The sequence below is a fragment of the Peromyscus californicus genome, unplaced genomic scaffold (genome assembly GCF_007827085.1).
Source record: "Peromyscus californicus insignis strain IS unplaced genomic scaffold, ASM782708v3 Scaffold_23__1_contigs__length_62951481, whole genome shotgun sequence".
Lineage (NCBI taxonomy): Eukaryota > Metazoa > Chordata > Mammalia > Rodentia > Cricetidae > Peromyscus > Peromyscus californicus.
In genome coordinates, this window is record NW_026294534.1 from 14055047 (window position 1) to 14066463 (window position 11417).

An 11417-nucleotide genomic window follows, 5' to 3' on the forward strand; every position below is an offset into this window, starting at 1 on the left:
TGTATCCACTGGGACTGAACTCTACCTTCTGATTGGCTGTGGTTTTCTGTAATGGTCTTCCTTGGTTGCAAAGAGATGTTTCCTTGATGAGGGGTAAGGAGTACACTTATCTGTGGGTATATGGACAAATATTTAGAGTGTAGTTAGGGAGTTTACTGGCTTAGTAAAATGGTGGTTGTAGGTTCTCCTCTAAGATCCATGACTTCACTAAACCTGGGTAGTTGCCTAGATTTCCAGTACCAAGCATAATTTCTGTCTTGTTGAACAGTCCACAAGTCCAATTAATTAGAGAGCAGTTGGTTATTTCCAAAGTATGCATGCTACTACTACATTCTGAGTATTGTTTTTTTTTTTTTTTTTTTTTTTTTTTTTATTCATAGACATCATAGCTGAGTAGAACTGCTATTGTAGGTTGGTTGCTTCCCTCCTCTAGAAGCTTACATGGTACCGGAAGGCACCATGAAAACTAGACTCCTTAAGAAGAAAACTTTCAGGTCAGCTATAGGTCAGGAACCCCTGAGACATGCATCTAAAGTACAAGGTGTCTTCAGTACTAGGGAACTTACCTTCCACCTCTAGAGGGCAACCAAGGACAACTGTAACAGACTATGGTGTTTTATTGTTCTCTTGGACAACCCTGGTCACCAAGTCAAAAAGGGGCTTATCATGTCTAGTGTTGGAGTTTTTGTTAGATTGTTTCTGGCTCTTGGAGGAAGAATTGTCAGTCCAGATGAGAAAATTCCATCAAAACTATATGTGCAAAATTATAGACATACTTACTGTGTTATAGGTGGTTTTTTTTTTTTGTTTTTTGTTTTTGTTTTTAGATTGTACTGGACTGTTGAGCTTCTCCATGTGAGAGGAAATAAGCATCAGTGTGAAATGTCAACTAGAACATGGTGGGAAAGGCTGGCAAAGCAGACACCTGATAAGAAACTATTATCCATATATAGGCAATGTGTGCACCTCAGAAGCCAAAACCAAGTCAAACAAAAAATGGTAGGTGACCCAATGAGATATTTCTTAAAATAGAAACGCATTTTAGGATGATATCATTCTCCCTACCTAAACGATAAGTAAGACATCTATGTGAATTTCCTCTTAACCAGGATTACTGTCCTTAGAAGGCACCAGAGGTCCACACAGAAGAGCCTTAGAAGGGTGTCTGCACATGTAGGCTCTTCCAGAGTGCCCTTGCCTTTTGGGAGTCAGTTGTAGCCAAGCCTCAATGACATATCCATTCTTTGAAAATGAAGAGACTTTCATTACTTATAGATCCTTGGGCTGTGCAGAGAGCAGAGCAGGAGACAGCACTCCTCTGTCCAAATCTTGGGATGCAACAGTGCCTGTACCCTCACAGGACAGACTTTACCTATTTAATAGTCACTTGTGATGTCCTAATATTTTGTGGTTAATTTCTATTAGGTACTTCCAACACCTGTGGTGCAAGGACATTTAGGCTGTTTGGAAAAGCTGGGGAAAGGCAGGGATTCCCAGAGGGACCTTTTCAGGAATCCATGGGAATGTACAACAATGACAACTAGTATTGAAAAAGTCAACCCACCAGACCCATGAGTCCCTGTTGGGGGTCCCCATTTGGCAAAGCTGTGGGATTATTGACTGTAAATGACTGGTTGTTTTCTGTCTGCAACTATCTAGGGTGCCACTGCTATCCCTTCCTAGTAAGAACCGCTGTGGGGGGTCTTTCCACAGTCCTTTGGTAATGTGTTTTACATCTTTGGACACACATATTGTTGTGGGTGGTCAGTTAATGATTTCTGTTTAAGTTATGTAATTTTTTTTTTTTTTTTTTTTTTTGGTTTTTCGAGACAGGGTTTCTCTGTGTAGCTTTGCGCCTTTTCCTGGAACTCACTTGGTAGCCCAGGCTGGCCTCGAACTCACAGAGATCCACCTGGCTCTGCCTCCCGAGTGCTGGGATTAAAGGCGTGTGCCACCACCGCCCGGCTAAGTTATGTAATTTTGATGTATAGAAATAATACTGGGATATTTTACACTACTCAGACTGACACAGGATTCTCAGTCACAAAGACAGCCTTTTACACAGACAGATAACTTTAGACTTCAGAGCAGATTCAAAGCAGGCTGGTTGCCCCTAGAGACAAATACATGAGGTCATTTTTCCAGGTGTTGTTTTGCTTATTCAAGATCAGAGCTTGAAGCAACCTTAGACATAACTTTTTCAGTAATTCACTTTTGCACATAGTCCCAGCCTCAGATGATGCCACAGGCTTCAGGTTCAGTCAACTGTTTACTTACTATCTGGGATCCCTCACCAACTGAGAGCTACATGTGTGGGTCAGTGTGACATTACTAGCCTAAGAGAAACTGCATGACTTACCTTGTATTATGAGAATGGTTTGGACCCTGAAAATTTAACATATAATTGTCCAGATTTAGCTGGAAGAGAGATCAGTGGTGGTATGGAAGAGATATTACTGCGTAGAGCTGTGTGAGAGCTGCTGCAGAGTGTGAGTGAAGTGTTTGTGTGTGTGTGTGTGTATGTGTGTGTGTGTATGTGTGTGTGTGTTTGTGTGTTTGTGTGATGAGTGAGAGATTCAGAAGAAGAAGCATAAGAGAAGTGTGAGGGAGTGAGTGGGTGAATGAGTGAGTGAGTATAGAGTGAGTGAATAATATAGAAGTATGTGTGTGTGATTGTGTGTGTGTGTGAGAGAGAGCTCTGTGAAAGAGATGCTGCTCCCTGGAGTGCCTAGGACCTGTGTAAAGTGCTGTATGGTGAGAGAGCTATGTAAATGAGATATTTAGCTGTAACTGTGTGGAGATTTGTAACTGTGTGGAGACAAGGAAGATGAAGCTGTAAAGAAAAGAGATGTAGAAGAGAACTGTATGTAAAAGAAGCATGTGTAGCCCTGAGAAAACAGATGTAAACAGATGTAACTGTGAATAGAGATATATCATCATATGTATGTAAAGAAAGATATGTAGCTGTATGTATAGAATGTAGCAGTGTGAAAATATGTAGTTGTGTAGAGACAGAAGAGTCAGATACCATTTTTAAAGATGAGATATAAGAGAAAGTTACCATCAGAAATCATGTGTGTTTCCTTCTTTTACCAGTCATATAGATAGAAACTTATTTCCAAATATTCTCTGATAGAAAAAGTCTAGCCCTCAGAGAGATAAGAATTGTTGCTAGACCCTAGCTGCATTGGTGGATTTTATTGCATTACCCTGGAGGTAGCCTTGGAGCAGGTTCTCCGTAAGGCCTCTGATAGGCCTCTTATCTATCTTGTCTAGGACTACACAACAATTGTTTACCCCATCCCTGCTTACACAGTGGAGCCTGTGCTGTATAGGCCTGTGCCTGAGGCTTAATATCTAATGTTAGAAAATATGAAATGGCACAAAGGAAACATGTGTCTTACAAATCTGCTTTATACTTGGTGAAGATGACTAGAATAAATATTCGATGAATGTGTAGAGAAGGATTTAAAAACAAGTTCTCAGTGAATCTCCCAGGACCTAGGTTACAACCATGAAAGCTAGTTAAGACATTCAGTGGATTAGGGATTCTGCACTAAGATGAGATTGTACATTAGTTCTGCTGTGTGGCTGTACAGTTTCTAATGGACTTTCTCGTGTGATTCATATGTATCATGTTGTTCTCTGGAGGGACCAGATGCAACCTTTCTTGGCCACTAGGTAAGGATAAACAGCTATCTAGAGCAACATGGCCAAAACACTCATGAGTTTGTTACTTAAGACATAATGTCTTCTGGATGTCTCAGAGGCTGGACAGATAGCAGAGAGTTTGGAAGTAGACAGTCTTGCCAAGTGATGTGTGTTCAGTGGCATTATACCTAAAGCAATATTGGTCATCTTTAGGGACTGTGTTAGACCAAGCATGACCAGAATGGATATTGCATGCAGGAGTTGCACCAGCTTTCCACCATACAGGAGGGAAAACAGTGCTTTTAGATTACCTGAAATCCTGTGACACTTGCTATCAGAATGCAGGCCTGTCTGAGCTCTTCTTGAGCATATATGGTAATTTCTTGACCAATAGCAAAATCTCACACATGTCAGCATGCTGTAATTTTGTTTCCAAGACTTGAAATATTAATATTTTCACTTTCTTCTTACTGGATGATGTTGTGGTCTGAATGTTTAAGTCTTATTAAGATTACTGTGTGGAAATCTTACTCTTAAAGATTATGAAATTCATGAGTGTTCTTCTGTGAGGGGATTGGGTTAAAAGGGAAGAACCACCATAGATGGGATAGTTGTTTTTATAAAAGAGGCTGAGTGAACTGACTTGTCTCTTTTACCAGGTGAGGATATTTCCTGAAAGTATCATTTATCAACCAGGAAGTGGGCTATCATCACAGAGTAAATCTTTTGACACTTTTATCTTAGACTTCATAGACTCCAAAACTGGAGGAAATTGGTACCATCTGCAGTGTATAATACAAAGATCAATGACCTGATAGGTGGTTTTGTGTTATACTAATCAAAATGGACTAAGACAGATGTTCATGCTGGAACCCATCTGCCATACTTTGAGGTACTCTGTGTCTTGTGGAGGAGATCACAGGGGAAGAACTGAGCACTCTTACAGTGCTAGACCTGAAATACTTATAGCCAGCTTTCTCACGAAAAAAATGATCTGATTTATAGTATTTACAAATATCCATCATTAAAACCCACTCAGCTTCAGACAGGGACCACTGTCTGATGATCACCCCCCTCTCTTGCCAGGATGGATGGTTGTGGTCTGCACATCTTGTCTCAGCTCACAGCCTTGCTGAGCTTCCTCCTGACACCAGTACCACTTGTCTACCATGCTGGAGAGTTCTTCTGCAATAATCTCTCCATATCCTAGAGAATCACTCCTCCTTTTGCTCAGGGAGTAGACCAATGTTCATGTGGGAAATGTGAGGTAGAACACATGCATATGTTGCATGGATTCCATCTCTTATTGTAATGGTTTCTTACACAGCAATAGGAGAGCAGAGCATGCCGATGTTCACAGTGAGAGAACCTGTGACTTGTATAGATTAATTCATACATCAACTTTTGCTTTGTCAAAGTATTTATGTAGGACTTCAACTTTTTACTTAATTTCTCAAGAGTAACATAGAACATATAATAAGTAAGTGGCATGAAGTCCTGTATTCATTGGGATGTTTTGGTGAACAACAATGCTCCAGCATATGTCTCTGGTAAAATGAAACAGGTTCTTTTGCTTATTACAATATAAAGCATATTATAGGTATACCACACAATCCTACAGGCCAAGCAGTCATAGAAAGATCAAGTTGAACTCTAAAGGATATTCCAAATAAACAAAAAGGGTTAACAAAGACCCCCAGAAATAGATTACATAATGCTTTATTATCTTTCAATTTTCTCAGTGCTAATGAGAAAGGAACAACAGCTACAGAGAGACATTGGGTAATAGAAAAAACTATAGAATTAAATCAGCCTATATATTTAAAGATGTGCTGACCTCAGAATGGAAGTCAGGTTACGTGTTACATTGTGGACAAGGTTTTGCTTTTGTTTCTTCAGGAGAAGAAAAGCTATGGATACCATCAAAATTGATAAAAGATTCGATTTGAACAAGAGAGACCTCTTAATTTGAAGAGGTGATAGCTCATCAACCAGGATGACCATTGAATTTAAACTAACTTATACCACTAACAAATGCTTTTTATTTGATCACATATAACTTGCCAAAAGGGAACCTCCTCAAAATTAGGGTTTGGGAAGGGTTTTATTTTTGTCTTTCAGGAGAATGAAGGCTAAGTAATCTGAAGAGCACTGGACAAATGAGATATCTGAAGAAAAAAAAAAAAACCAAATCATCCAGAAAAAACATCTCATGAAAAAGATTTTCTGGCCGGGCGGTGGTGTTGCACGACTTTAATCCCAGCACTTGGGAGGTAGAGCCAGGCGAATCTCTGTGAGTTCGAGGCCAGCCTGGGCTACTAAATGAGTTCCAGAAAAGGTGCAAAGCTACACAGAGAAACCCTGTCTCCAAAAACCAAAAATCAAAAAAAAAAAAAAAAAGATTTTCTGCAATGAACTATGACCACACCTAACAACGACCTTTGAAAGATGATAGAACCCCACAACGATGATTCCACATGGGCAGTGATAATGCCATTAAGCTGACAAACTCCACCCAAAGATTGGTTTTAGACTACAAACTGCTCAGGACAATATCGAGACAGCTAGCTAAGATGATACAGCCTCACAGACTACTCCAGTCAGGACTTGACCATAATCCTAATTTTTTTTTGTGTCCCCATAAGACTACCAGCACCCCCAATCAGCAGGAAATAGCCGAGAAAACTATGCCCACATTCCCCAAAAATGGATTATGGATGTTTGTCTTTGTTTAACAGTTGCTTAAAAATTGTAATTGTTCATAGTCAGTTTCTTTCTAAAAGAAGAAAGGGAGATATGATATAGAAATGTATTATATAGAAATGATAGGATAAAGAGGTAGATTATTGAATCTACTCTTAGAAATATAGAAATGATAAGATAAAAGGATAGATGATTAAATCTATTCTGAAAAGAAAAAATATGATATAAGTATGATAAGATTAAAGGTAGATTATTGAACCTACTCTGAAAAAAAGAATTGAAATAAGAGGATAAAAGAGTATATTATTGAATCTACTCTGAAAAAAAGGGAGAATATAGATATGTTAAGATAAAAACGTATATTATTGAATCTACTTTTAAAAAGCAACTACAAGTTTTAAATATTTATATTAGATTAGGTTTTTGTATATTGTACACAAATTTTATATATTGATACAAATTTGAGGTTGATTTTGTTAGAAAAACTATACATATATTTCTAATCTTATTCAAGGTATTGTACCTATACAACTCACAATGTAATGCAATTTTCCAGTCCTTGAAAGTTGTTATTACCAACTAATTATGATATAGAGATATGCAAGTTAGTATTTAGTCACTTATTACAATTGAACTTATAGTCATATTATGTAAGTTTTCAAGGTCAAACAGATGTATTTTAGATAGACAGGTCATCTTCAAACACCTCAGAGAATATAGCATTTGAGATATTTTAATAATACAGATTCTGGCTACAACTGTTGTAGGTATAGCATGGGCATCAGAGTTCTTAGGTCATTCTAAAGCACAACTTTACTGAGGCTAATTATCGAAGAACTAGGGTCACCCACATCAGAAGACCTGAAGGCAATGAAATAGGTTATAAACCAAGAGTATTAGGTTGACACACAAAGGAGGAAGAATCTAGGCAATGCAAGTGTGTGGGCATGTGGTCATTGGCTAGAGGGTTGAAGAGAGTGAGGTCACTGTAATCTAGGGAGTCAAACTACTAAGAGATTGAGAAGGTGACCATCTGTGCCACCTTAGACCAAAAACCTTTTCCTCTAACATGTACATTTCTGAAATGACCTATGGAGCTTTGAGTGGCAAAGGAACGTTCTCAAAGCACAGAAAAATATATTTTCATAATCCCTTATACTCTGTTTCTGGTTGTAGTAAGAGTTCAGGAAACCAAACTTTCAAATGGAAATGAACACAAATTGGACAGATATCATTGTGTATTATAGCTCTGTACACTGTACATTATTGTACATTGTTGCCAAAGGAAGACATTGACCTCCGTGTTCCAAGGTGAGTGCATGGATATGGAGAATTTGGTATACAAAAACATTGTGTGTGTGTTTGTGTTTGTGTGTGTGTGTGTGTGTGTGTGTGTGTGTGTGTGTGTATTTGCGTGTGTACAGATGGAGCACTGTTCAACCATAAAAGGATGGAATTTTCAATAACTGAGATGGTCCTGGAGGATACTTTCTGTGTAAAATCCAGATGCACAAATATAAGGACAACATGCTCTCACATATACAAGATAAAAATCAACATAATAGAAAGTGAGAATAGAATACTTGCTAAAGGAGACTGGCAAGGTCAAGTGTTGCAGAGGAGAGGTTGGTCATTGGGTACAGAATTACATTAAGGTAGGAACAATGAATTCTGGTCAATTATTATATAATAAAATGATTGTAAATAATAATGGATTATGTATTTCAAAATAGCTAAGACAGTAGAATTTTAGTGTTTCATCAGAAAGAAATTATAAATGTCTGAGGTGACAGACATGCTAATTCCCCAGTTCAATAATTTCACAATCAGCATATACATATATCAACCCTTACTATTATGCACTGTAATTTTTCACCATTACAATAGATCAGTTTAAAAACAATAAACTCTTGCATTTTATAAGAAAATTTCACCCCAAACTTCAAAAGTGGGAAGGAAGAATATATGGGATTATTCCAACCAGGGTCAAGAATTTGCAATAGAGTGAGAGGTTTGAATGAACTCTTTGCAGACAAAGACAAGAGAGGCTTTCAGCTTTGTGGGCTAGTGGAGAAGCCCTGGAGAGCATTAGTGGGTTAATCAACGTGATTGTGTCAAATGTTTGCTGATTGACACTTACTGGAGTTACACTAACTGTACCTGAAAACAGAGTACCTATGTCCTTAGATAATTACATTTCAAAAGGATGACCCCACATTTGATGAAATCATTAAGTTTATTTTGGCCAGGACATGATTGACTTATTTAAGAAAGAAATATTTTGTGGGAGTTTGGTAACTGCATATTATGTTTGCAATCACTAATCAATTTTCTGTGATATTTGAGGCTAAAAGAGTTGTACTGGCTGAAGATACACTTTCTCTACTAGTTCAGTTGGTGGAGCTGGTGTCTGTCACAGCCCAACACAGATTGTTGTAGCAACTACCAAATGAGATGCTTCTAGCATCCTTTTTTCCTCAAAGAGGGATGGGGTATTCTATTCTCCCAGCATGCCTCCTTTGCCCACAAGGATGTATGCTGTGAACCCACATTACCTGTGCTACTGGAGTTTGGAATCTAAGAGCTCACCACTGCTGTCTTTTCATCAGATATCATACATAACTCCATTAAGGAGTGTGCAATGTTCTGGAGTTTGAGTCTAAACAACCTGTAGCACCACTGGGGACTCCAAGCTGCAGGGAGAACTGTCTGTTGATTTTTTATTTTTCTTGGAATCACTTCCAAGCTGCATTAAGCCCACCAAAGCTATCAGATAACTCCCTTGAGTGTACATTGCAGAGCACACTGGAATCATTAGGCCCATGCACTTTCTGTATGTGAAGAACAGTGTTCTATATAGAGAATACCTTTTGCTGTATACAAGCATAGGTGCTGTGAGTATGTGCACATCATAGCATGGGTTGCTTTGCTTTTGTTCAGACCCATTCTGTCTTTGTACTAACATTTCCTAGTATTGGTAAAAGTTGTCTCTATGGAGCCAAAAACAACCCAGTGCTTAGAAGGTAGAGGCATAATCCAGGCCTGATCATTAAAACTTCAACACTTTTTAAGGAGCCTGTGGCTCTCTGAAAAATTAAGATTAGGACTGTATAAACCTGAAGCCCAAAGTTTTTTCTTAACATGTAGGCATGTCTTTGAGTGTGAGTTGAATCTACATGAAGGCAGAGTCAAAAGTCAAGAGAGAAATGTAGAAGGATCATAAACACTCTGATATTTCTTTACATTTTGTTTCCGAATGCTGGGATCATACATTGGAGTCTGTATTTTGTTTAATAAAAACTAAATTATTTATTCAATTGCAAAGGTTTCCTTGAAGGTTCTGGTACTTGATAACCAGAGTCCTGACTGAGCCTTATAGCAAATACTGAAAGAATGCAAACACACAAGGAACATAGCGCAAGAAATTTATTAGAGACAAAGGAGAAACACAAGGGCAGTGGTAATCAGAGGTCTCTCTTGGGCCTCAGATGGTCATCTTCTTGTTTCTGGTCTCCATGCTCAGCGGCAGCAGAACACGTAGGTTTTCCTACCCTTGGTGCAGATCCCACTGATGCGTTCTAGTATTTGCAGGATCGCCTTCGACAGTAGCATGTCAAGAGCTTCCTTGAGGCTGGAGACATACATACAAAATCAAGAATTGAGTTTGGAGGTTGGCAAGATGGGATACTATACAGCCTATGAAGATGTATGATACCGCATGGGTAACATTACAGCCAGCCATATGGTCAACTCAACAGAAAGTGAAATAATGTATTTCAGGAGTGTTGAGTGTTGATAACATGCAGAACATCAGATCCATTCTGATATGACTATAATTTGTATGCTCATTTTCTCACCATTCATATACTTGAGTGAAATCTTACACTGACTTGAAGTTTTCCTAACAAAAGAAAATTATCTCCTTAAACCTAAGACTACTCAATTTGTTCTATAAGAATCTACTCAGTATATTGCTTTACATTTTGCTGAAATTTCAAAGTATGTTTTTAGAGCAAAAGACTTATGAGAAGGAAAATCAATTGATACTGTTGTGAATAAGAAAGAGAAGGAAGTAAGACAGAGTTCCTAAGGAAGCCAGATTGGTCTTGACAGGATTTCAAGGCACATCTTCAACTCTCTCAGGAGACTCAAACCCATTATCATGCTGTTTTGCACCACTCACCTGCTTCTTGATGAGCAGAGCCTTCTGGGCCTCCAAAGGAGATGGACACATCCTGGTCCTCTATCCCTGGCTGATCCTCATCTTTAGTCTCCTCAGTTGCTTCAGGGAGAGAATCAGCCTGGGCCAGGTAGGCCAGCAAGGGAATATACAAGAGAAGAGAGGAAAACAAGTGTCTTCATGACTGAGAGTCACCTGGAGGAAGGGTGAGCAGGAGCCTAGTGTGTGGGGAGTGAGGAGCCAGCCTGCATTTATAGGGTTGCCGTGAGAAGAAGCAGACACAGGCCCAGTTGTTAGAGAAGGCATGCACTGATGGGAACTGGGAGAGACTGTTACCCTCCAGATCCCTTTGATGTTCCTCTGTTCTCACAGCTGCCATCACGATGTTGGTCTGTGTGTTCAGTGACAGCCCTCTCTTCCAGCTAATAATGATGAAGGGCCTTGCTATCTTCTCCTGTTTCCCATCTGCTTGAGTATTTACCTTTCTGTGGTCAGGAAAGAAAAGAGGCAGCAAATTCCAAGTTGATAAGCTCATGAAACAAGGGGTTGTTGTGTTCTGAAGTTGGAACCTGCTGTTCTCAGAAAGTGTGGACCCTGGACCAGACCTGAATACCTGTGGCTTGGACAGCCAGTTCTTTGAGTGATGCTGGGGTATTATTACCCTCATGAAGGAAGACTCTGTGAATCCCTTCTTTTGGGGCCATTATGGAGAAAGAAAGATGGCTCTGGTGAATTGAGCTCTAGGAGAAGAGGGACAGAGATGGTCAGAGTGAAGCTAGAGCAGGTTGCTCTGAAGAAGCCAGTGTGACCTGAACACATCTCATGAGTGCATTCCAGGTGCCTCTTTACAATTTGGGAGCCATCAAATGATGTGCTGTGGCTT

The 11417-nt window shown here is 39.2% G+C and overlaps 1 pseudogene; it reads right to left on the minus strand.

The window, feature by feature from the left end:
* Window positions 1-9873: 9873 nt before the first annotated feature.
* On the minus strand, window positions 9874-10716 carry LOC128119362 (alpha-defensin 24-like; annotated as a pseudogene).
* Window positions 10717-11417: the final 701 nt, after the last annotated feature.